Here is an 11145-nt window from a genome sequence, read left to right on the forward strand (position 1 = left end):
GGCTCGACATCAGGAGCATGTTCATTATAATGATAAGGAACCGGCCTTCTAGACAGCTGGTCCTTCAGGAAGCAGCTTCCTAATAGAAAACGAGATTAGCATTTCATATTTATGCTTACAAGAAGGGCAAAGGCAGCTGTTCCTCAGAGAGAGAGAGGACTCTGCTGAGCTGTGTTTATCTGAAATGCTTGTGTCAGGAATTACAGAAACTTTAGCCTCTGCTACTTCTGATTGCTCGGGAATAGAGGATCATTTTCAATACTGCAGTTTCCTTATGGTCTGCAATCTCTATAACGAGTTGGGGCAACTTGTACCCAGGTACCCCTCAATAAAACACACCAGAATGCAATCCTGTCTTTCTAAATGGCTGAACGAGCTCCCCATTGATTTCAGGACAGCAGAAAGTCTACATGTCTCCCATAGCAGACTGTGAATGCACTTGTTTTGCTTTTAACTTGGCCATTAAATCAGCTTTGAAATAGTTTAGCCCATTTGAAACTACAGTATGCACCAACTCTTACAATGGTTTGTCTTATTTGAAACAAATATATCTGCACGTTCTGAGTTGTTATCTTTTGGTTTGATGCACATATTCTAAGTCGCTTTGGATAAAACCGGCTCAGCTAATTGAAGTGTATTTAATGCAGTATGCGGGGCATGAACTGAGAGGAATTCAAGGCAATTTATAGGAACTTGTATTTCCAGATTTGAATGGAAACTTAATGGGGGTGGTTGTTGATCACTGTTTTTTAAGATAACATTTTACCCACCACCTCCTTTACAATGGATAACGGTCCTACTTCCATTCTTGTAGTCAGGACTGCATTTAATGGATTGGTTGTGTTGTTTTTGTTCAATACCTTAAACAAGTTTACGTTTTCCTTAGAATGAAATGAAACGCACCTTTTGGTTTTGTTTTTTTTGCAAAGTGTTTAAGTAGACTGGGTTGTAGTGATGCTTTGACATTGTTTACGTCACTTTCGGTGCCAGTACTGTGGACTTTATTAGCACTGTAGAGCATCTGAAACTCACTGTATAACACTACAGTACGTGCTGTGGCCGGTTTCCATGGAGCACAGCGATACACTTTGCTTGAACACGTGAGCAGTGTCAGCCTCCAGCAGCCTGTTCTGTTTTTCCAGACCTGTTTTTATATAATTTTTTTGACCTGCAGGTTTTAAATTATTTCTCAGAAAACAATCGTATAACTTTTTGGCTCTCAGCTCCGGCTCTCCAGCTGGCAGGCGTTGAATTATAAGTTGACTGTATTCCCTGCAGAGGCTGAAACACTCGTCTGTCTAAACTCACAACACCTCCTCATCTCTCGCCTGCTATCTCCTCTTTTCCTTTATCCTCCCATTCTTATTTCTTTCAGCCTTCCCTCTCCATCTCTACTACATATCCCTGGATGTTCTCATCTGTTTCACATTTACTTGTTGAAAAATCTTGCAGGCATTGCAAAAAAACATGCCCTCGTTATTTGGGATTCACGGCATACAAGGTTTATTTATACGTTTTATTTAGACTGAGTGAATAAATAAATGAGATTTGGATTTTGAACAAAGCATGCAAGGACAAAATAAGTCCACAAAATCTATCCTCTTGCTTTATTTTGAAATATGATTTATTTTTTCCAGTGTTATTTGTGTTTTTCTTCCCTATTCAATACAAATTAGAAAAATAAATCTAGTAGGGGAAAAAAAATTGGAGCGTTTTTTGAATTCATTAAAATGGCTGAAAAAAATCAAACTAACCGGCACAAACCGTCTCCTCTCTTCCTGTCCTCTGCTCTTCAGGTTCCTCTTTCATCTTGCTCTCCCTGCCTTCACTCTGATCTCTTCTGTCCTCTCTTCATCTCCCAATTATCCCCCCCCCCCTCCTCCAATCACCGCCCCCTCTCTCCTGCTCCCTCTCAGGAGACTCTCTTGTATTTACTCAGCCCGTCACCGGCTGCCTCTGTTTATTACCTATTCAGCAAAGAGGCAGAGAGACGGAGAGCAGCAACCCAACTCTGCTGCTGCTGCTGAATCCTAAACTGCCACGATGGAAAATTGATTTTTTTCACTTTACATTTATTCAGTATCAAACTCGTACACAAAGTTCACATGACCTGAACTTACAGGGAACATGAACATGGATCATCCAGAACAGAATAAGTGATCTGATTTCAAATCCACATTAAGCTGCAATGGATTATGTTAATGAACAAGCTATCAGTTGTGGAAACATGGGAAATAAACTGCAGTTCATCCTTAAGCTGTTTAGAAACTTCTTCAGCATTAAATCATGTGTAACCGCAAACTTAATTAGATAAAGATTTGCTGAGTCTCACCATGCTGGGACCGAGATAAGAGCAGAGAAGCATGTGAGTTTCAAGATGGTGAATATGTAGATATGATGGACTGCTTTCCAATCATGCAAGCTCCACCTTAGTCTTCCTTCTGTAGAAACAAACACTTCCTTGGATCTCTTTTTGTTCTGCTCCTCTCATTTGGCTTTGTTTCTTTTACCTGCAGGCTGCCTCCCTTTCACAATGCGATCGGCTCCTGAAGTGTGCTCTGCCTGCCCCTCGCAGCTATCACAGGCTTTCACAATCGCCCGCGGCACTCTTTTGATCAACCGAGAAGCTTGAAGTGAACGCCTCGGAGCGCCGTTTAAACCGCAGCAGGGGAGGAAGAGAGCGAGGTGAGATGGCAGGGACTTTTCAAGGAGTTTGAGAAGTAGAATTTGAAAGAGGACGCATCACACTCATCTCCAGGTTCATATTAGTATTTATTGTCTCCACTGGGACATGTCTCCTTGCTCTAATGTTCAGAAAGCCCTTTATTGGTCTCACACTGCCTGTGCTGCAGCACCTCTATTCACCCTCTTTTCACCTTAGCTGGCCAGTCTGTGTTCTGATCTGCAACCGCTTTAGAGATGTCCCGCCCCTTAGTCTATCACGTGCAATGTGTTCGAGCGCCAGCCAATACAAGTTCAAGTGTTACTTGGTGATGTCATTCCAGTCCACACCCTTATCGTCCTCTTATATTCTTCAGAGATCTCAGGTCTGCAGATGATCCTGAAGCTCTCGTATAAAACCTTCATTCAGGATTTTCTGCTCCAGCTTAATCCTTTTCCAGGGTTACAGGATCAGCGGCCAATCCCAGCATGCATTGTGTGGAGGTCAGGGGGACACCCAGCAGGGGGTGATCCCTCTGCAGACCTCCACAGACTGACACATGCTTACATTCATATCGACGAGACTCACAAGGTCGGATCAGGATGCTGACATCTGTTCAAGGACACAAGCTTCACTGCAGCCTGGCAGGCATTTCAAAAAGTGTGTGAGTGTTAGAGTAACAACAACTAAACCATCTTTAAAACTCTGAAAGGCAAAATAAATGGAGAGGCTCTGTTATGGTTTTTGGGGTTTTCCCTTCCCTTTTTTGTATAGGTTTTAGTGCATGTAAATGGTCTGAGTTTCTCAAAGTTTGGAACACTTTCTGGTGGCTTGATTTGCTGCCAAACGAAACAAACATGGCTAACCGTTAAGAAATATTGTCTTATATTTCAAATGTAGTTCACAAAATGTGTTTCTGAAACCATTTGAGGCTCAAAATAAGCTGCGCAGTTGCTCAATCTTCATTTTATATTTGATTATAATTTTGCAGAACTTTTTCAGGAGTTTCCAGAGTCCTTGAGTTGCCCTTGGGATGTGCAGTACCTGTTTTGGTTCCATGCTTATAGATGTCAGTGGAGTTAATGGGGAATTTCACTTCCTAAACTGGAGTCGTTCAAAAAGCTCTATAGAGAGAGAGACGTGAAAACCTCCTGAGCTTTACGAGACAGCTATCTCTGCAAAAGCTTCGCCTACACATCCCCTTTTCCATCACAGAGCAGCAGCTCAACCTCAGACTGGCGGTAAACTGGGACCAAGGTTTTTACTTAGATCGCCTGAACAGCAGAATGGATGCAGAGGAATATACTTCCATGCAACTCACGCTGACGCATCTTAACAGCTGTCTGCTTTTCCTTTTACTTTCCTACTCCCCCTGCAGCTGAAAGTCTAACTCCTTTCTGCAAACCACAAATCTATCCTGAGTCTCCAGCTGAATGAAAACATTTTAAGCCGGGCGTCTAACTTTGAGATAGGAGACGTCTCCAAAGAGCGGCTCAACAGAATAACGTTCAGGTGTCTGACCAGAAGGAATATTTCAACAGTTATGTTGGTGGTGTTGCAGTAAACTACTTCAATATTTAGTTTTTCTCTTCATAACCCCTCAGGTTTGACTCGAGTAGTCTGATTTACAGTGCAGAATTAGAAAGCGGTTTCTCGTCTGCTTGTGGTAAATTCTCTCTAGACTCTAGTGTGTGATTTATTAGTTTCTTTGTAAGAGCTATGAGAACGCAACACCTTTTTGAAACAGAAAAAAGACTTTCTGAGTTTATCCTGTTCCCTAAAGCAGTCTTTTGTTCCTCACACAGCATGAAAACAACGGAGAAAAACTGTGATTTGAGAATATGCAACACATGGGTACAAAACGGAAACACTAAAGGTTGTTAAACTAGGTTTTGATTCAGTGACGCGTGAAGACAATCCTCGTTATTTGGTGGACGGTCGCTTGTCTAAGATGCTTCGGGGTGCAGAGTTCTCAACAAGGATCAGTCGTTAATCTGACCTCAAACTTAACATCGTAATATCTGAGTCTCCTCTAACGTTAATGAGAGTCAACAGAACCAGTAATGCTCCTTCTGGTAAATTAATTCTGTATTTTCCAATGGTGTTCATTTAAGAAATGGTTGTACAGCAGCTTTTTAAGACGTATATTTCCGTTTAATCTTAGGCGCCGACCTCTAGTAGCCATACTTATTATGACGGGGACAAAAGAGGAGGTGAGGATGTTTGGAATAAAGTGCAAAACAACGTACAATTTTTACCCAAAATGTATATTACATCTGTTAGTCTGCAGCAAACGTACTTATTTCAACCCAAACCACTATGTTTTCCCCAAAAAGTATTTAGTTTTAACAACGTGCATTTGTATCATAACACTAAAAGTGATATATTCTGTGGATTGAAGGTATGAGGAAGTTTTAGACACTTTTAGGAAGTACGCAGGCTTTTCCTCCCTTTGGGCTCCATCAATAACGGAGGTAGAGACTCCGTCCACACAGCGTAAAAACCGAAGACGCCTTCCATGCAATGAGTTAGAGGAGGCGTGGGAAGACAATGGGACTGTAATTGGACACTTAATCACAGGAAGTGGAGTTTTACAGCCAGAACTGATGACCCTTAACAGAAGAGAAGGATGTGTTTAGTAGTGCAAGAAAGAAGAAGACTACCTTTTGAGGAAGAAGGACTAGCTGAAATACTGCCGGTGTTGCCACAAGGAAAGCCAGATAGACTTTTTGCACCTCCTATCTTTTATCTCGTTCTTCTTGTCTCACCTGGTCCATTTTCTGGCTATAACGGACCATTTTTAGTACTTAGCTCTGAGGCAGAAATTGCTGACCCCAGACAGTGACCCCTGTCATTACCACTGAGACTCTATATATATATATATGTTCACTGTTTTGCAGAAACACACACACACACTAAAAGGAAAAGGGGACTAAACCATGTTGGAAGGACGCAGATGGGGGGTAAAAGATGGCAAATGTGGAGCACAGGAAGAGAGGGGAAGTGATAAGGCAATGAGAGGAAGTTACAGAACAATTGAGACAAAGAGGACACAAGAAATAAAGAGGCTGGAAAGAAAGGGAGAAAATTGAGATCATGAGATTAAGACAAAAGATGGAGAGAGCGGACGGAGAGAAGCTTCTTCAGAAACGGAAATGGAGCGTGAAGAGGAGAAAGGATTCAAAGCCGAGCACGCCACAGTGGATCCGTCTCATGTACGCCGAACGAAGGTCAGACTCATTTGTTCTCCGCGGAGACGAAGGGGGTCCTTCATGTGACGAAAGAGAGAGCGGGAGCACAAAGAGGATGAGAGATGAGGCCGTCAGTGATGGGGAACATGAAGGTTGATCCAATCTTGTGTGTTCTTGTCACAAGCAGACATGCACACACACAATTGTTGTCAGATGGGAATACATTTGACTGCCAAACAGGTGCTTTTCATGAATGTTTCATGCACTGCGCTCAACATGAAAAGACGGCCTTGAGCGGTGAAGAAAACGACATGGATTGAAGGCTTTCGGTGAAGTCCTTGCCAAGGTTCTCCCTCCCCTGGTCACTCTTCAAGGCTGAACAGGGCAGCTTTTGCATGTCTGGAGCCCAAAATGACAGCGAGGACTTTTATATTCTGAATAAATCGACCCTGAAATGCATCACGGGTGAGAAAATGACGAGTAAGGGACTGGTGTAAAAGTGTTTGTGCAAAGAAGACAGCCGAGGCGCCAAACATCCACGCCTGACTGTCCTTTAAAAGCCTCTTTATGTCTGTATGCTTTTACAGGGTGTTGTGAGTGATGCATATTATTTATACTGTTAATTTGCAGCCACAACCTGCCGGCAAAGTGGGCAGCGTTACTGATTTTAAAACTAGTTTAGCTATCAACAATCAGCTGCTGCTTTCATTACTGTGTCAGCTTGTAGTCCATTGTATTGCACATGCTGGCCATCTTTAATTGGATAAAATGCAACTGTTCGTCTTTTGCAATGAAGAGTGGAAAGTTGTGCCCCAGTTTCAAATGGCCTGGTTGATCACCGCCGAACTGCCCTCATTTCAAATATAGAAAGGACAGATAAAGAAGACAATAGCTAAATATTGAGTCGATGTCTGGGCCCTTTTGGAAGTCTGGTTTCTTAAAAAGGACTCAATGAACTGTTGGTCTGCACACAACATACCATAATGCAACAATAGAGTAGAACTTGCATTAAATTATCATAACTTATTTTAAATCTTGCTTTAATATTGGAGATTTAGCAAACTACTTTTACATTATGGATGGAAAATTCTCTCACAGCTGCTTCGTTATCTGGAGTTTATTTTCCAGCAATTATTCTAAAGTTGCAGTTAGTTTTAGAAAATCAATCTCGGTGTGCACAAATGAGAAACTACATAAAATGATAAACAATCAGACTAACGGTAGAAATAATTGCATTGTGAATATAGTGGATTAGAGCGTGCACACTTTCTGCGTTGTTCCCTATTGTTAAAGCGGACAAAAGAACTTAAGGATTTAAAGTTAAGAACATCTCGAACAGCCAGTATTTCTTTACACTTTTCCCCCTTCTTCTTTGTCCTGTCACTGAATGTTGAGGGTGTTATTATGCACAGCTTCTTACTTCTTTTTGCAGGAAAGTGATTTTCCCTTTTTTGAAGTTTCCTAACTTCTGAGTCACAGGCGAATCCTCGTGATTTATTGCGGCGAGAGACGACACGCTAAGCTGTTAAATTTCACACTCTTGGTCCTGTAGATTCCCTCCTCGCCTACACAAGGCTTCCCTCACGTGCTGCAAGTGTTGGAGCTTCATTAGAAGAAGAACGAGGTGCGTCTCAGTGTGTTGGTGCATGTGCTTTTAGAGGTGAGAATGTATTGTTTGTTCATGTGCAAAAACAAGGTGTGTCTGTGACCCCACCATTCTGTTGTTTGTGCTAATTACCTTCATTTCTCAGTTACTGTGCCAGCTGTTTCTATTTCAGAGGAGTGCAATATCTCAGGTCGGTTGTGCATTCACAGGTTATCCACACATTATTTTAACACAGCAAAATCGCAGCTCAGAAATTGGCCATTTTTAACAAGCTTGTGAGTGTGTTTTTTTGCAAAACAGGTGGCATGTTCACACAGTCAGGCGACAGTACATCCAGCATCCCTTCTAGTGCCTAAATCCCTCAGTAATTTCTAATAGCAACCTTGAGTTTTGGTTTAGGAATGAAGCATTTTATCCAAAGCTGGCAATTCCTGCAACATTAACTGCTGCTCTATTAAACAAATCGGTGGTAAAATTGTACCTCTACTAGTGGGTTCATACCCTTTAAATATACAGCATAGATATAATAAAAGATGGCAAGAAGCAAGTGATTGTCTTCTTACTGCCATTGGGGATTTAATGCCAAAAAACAAACTATCAAACGCACAGTTATCCCCTCGAGCAACAAGTGGTTTTACAAAACAGGTCAACATGTGCTAGTCAGTTAGCATGCTCATTTTTGGGCGGAAAACTCTATTACACAACACATAGACACATTTCATAAAACATAAGAACTGTTGTAACCTTTTCACATCCTTATGGTAACGGTTGTTCAATTTTGTTAAGATGTTTAGCTAAAATTCGGGCAGTATCTTATACACGTTGCAATTTCAACTAGCCAAAAATGCTAAGGGAAAGCTTGGTGGTTTGGGATCTGTAGAAAATGTTTGAATTATAGACCTATAAATCACAACAGCTCTTTACTGGAAAGAAACTCAAGTAATGATTCACTTGTATTGATAATAATCCTTATAAACATCCAGTCCCAGTCCCCCATGTGTTGGAGAGTACAGTACCTCCAGCTGTGACTTGTGTTTACAGTGAGCTAGCTCTGGGTGGGATTGTTAGAGTAGTCCTGTTTTCCCAGTCGCTCAGATTGCATAAGACTCTTTTATGAACCATAGGGCTCTGTGTGTGTGTGTGTATGTGTGTGACAATTTCTCTTTTTTCCAACGGGCCTGGCAGCCTCTACTCCTCTGCTCACTTGAGCTTTTTGTTGTGGGAGTAATTACATGTGGCCCAGGGCATAGGGAGGCTCCTGTTTGTCTGATCTGGTCGACAGCCACCGCTCCACCTACAGCTGGAGCAGCACGGCTGCTAACATGGTGCTTGGAGCGGATAAATGGAAGAGCAGGTCCAAAACGTTTGTTATTTTGTGGTAAACTAGCCAGACGCTGTTGTCCTGACGCTCAGTAGCAGTGTGGTGTTTTAATGCAGGATAACTGAACGCGTGTCAGTTATCCTGCATTAATAAGACCAATCGATTTATTGACCAGGCTTCCAACACCTCCTTCCGCATCAATTTCAAAGACCCATCGCTCCATAGTTTTGAGATTCAGATCAAGATAAATCACTAGGATTTTATAATGAGACCGAGCAGCCATCACAGAAGCTCACAATCAGCAATTATAGAGAGAGGGAGGCTTGAATGTGTCTTCATTGACACTTCATGACTCTGAGATCCCTTGCCTTTACATATCCAGATCCTTTTCTCAGATGAAGCATCCTTCATTATCTTTCAACAGTTTGTGTTGTTATTTCAGAGCCTGTCCTGCCTCGCCAGTCACCCCTGTTCACTTTCCTGCTCCTGTGATTACCTGACAGACCGCCGTGCTGCTTCCCATGAGTCATTAGTCACCCTGGTATAAATAGATGACAGTTCATCATGTATGCCTTTCAGATCACATATGCTGTCTCAGGGTTTTACCCTTTGTACCGGCCTGTCTGCTTCGTCTGATTTGACTTTCTTCCTGACTTTAGGTTCATCTGTTCTCCTTGCTTCCAAATCAAAGTAGTATGTTCACTGTTTTAAAACCTCCCTAAACAAAAACAGTTTCTAAAGATCTCTAAGCCTACTCCTATTTCTAACCCTCGATACCTTTGTTACTAGAGCGGATTTGATTCAACTCAGAGCAAGAAATATAGGCAAAGTTGGAGAAAAAAATGACTGATTCTTTAAGGGATAAATAGAAAAATCTCACGGACGGAAATTATCTAAAGTCCAAACAAGAATGTCCTTCATTTTAATTACTCTGGGTTGCATAATCCAAAAGTACAATGAGTACAGCATGTACCTATACTCATGCCTGTGGCTTTTCCTGGTCAAAAGAACCATGTGCCCATTCTGTTGCGCTTATCCCACCTCTACCTCTGTCCAATATACCTAAATAACCCTGTGCCCAAAGCTGCCTTCAAAATAAAAGCATAAAAATGACTTAAAAAACTACAAAAATACACGTAATAATGAAAACTGTACTATAAATAAAAACGGCAAGATCATAAATGTTGTTACGATCAATAAATTAAATCAATATACAACTCCTACAAAGCATTGGTTGTAATGGGTCGAGATATAAGATTGAGCCTTAAAGGTTTTTGAGGGAACACAGTTTATCTGCAGTGAGGCAAACGCACCGGATTCTTATTTGACTGATTGACTCGTCTTGTCACTTGACTGATGCTCCAGCAGAAGCCCTGCACTCCTGCACAGGTGTGTTTACTTATTTTGGCGGATTAGACTCCTGTCACAAAATGAGGCACAGAAATGTTCTCCTTACATTGCAATGACCTCTACTTTGTTTAGAGCTTTAGACAGGAATTTGATAAAGCTATTGACATTCCCTCATCAGCTATACTTTGTGTTTAGGGCTAACATGCTAGGCTAGTCAGATTAGCCTCATCATCACCATTAGCATTCTGAAGTCACTGAGCCAGCCTCATATTGCTGCTAGCACCACTGAAGTCAACAGTTGGATTTTTTTTTTAAGGTCTTTGCAACAGTGATTGTGGGTCACACACACTCACCTACACACACCTACCTTCACAAGCTCTGCTATCCGCACTAAAGGTCTGTGTGTGTGGATTAGCCATCTGCAATCAAGGGGATTAGGTGGAGGATTGACCTGGCCTTTAGGAGGTCACTGTTAACTGTTTGCTCAAGGAGTCACAGTAGAGGAACCCCTCCCCTCCGTGCAAACCCACAGCAGCTGACCTGAGGTGGAGACAGAAAGTAAATGTAAAATGTTGAGTACTGGCTGCAGGCGATACTAGATGACCTGACATAATAAATCACTGGTCAGGCTATTAATTAAAGTGCAAATACAACCTTGAAGCCGGGTAAGGCAGGTATATATTTTGCCTCAGAAATTACACATTAACCTTTCAGCATATTGAAATTCAAGTGGTTACCTAGAGAGGACAGTTTCCTGAAAAAGTAATAAAAAGAAAGTCGAAAGTTTTACACCTCGTCCTGTCACTCTCCTCTCTGCTAAGCCTCTTCCAGCACACAGGCACATGCTTCATGCAGGGATGTGTACCAATGCTAGTTTTACATGATCTGGGAATGAACTTTTCCTTTTTAAATCAGTTTGACACGTTTAAAATGCTCAAGTGATGTATGTTGCATATAATGGCTTCTAATGTAAAAGTCTCAAATCACAAGCTAGTATTCCCAACCCTAAAACGGA

This window comes from Eleginops maclovinus, chromosome 10, assembly GCF_036324505.1.
Source record: "Eleginops maclovinus isolate JMC-PN-2008 ecotype Puerto Natales chromosome 10, JC_Emac_rtc_rv5, whole genome shotgun sequence".
Classification (NCBI taxonomy): domain Eukaryota; kingdom Metazoa; phylum Chordata; class Actinopteri; order Perciformes; family Eleginopidae; genus Eleginops; species Eleginops maclovinus.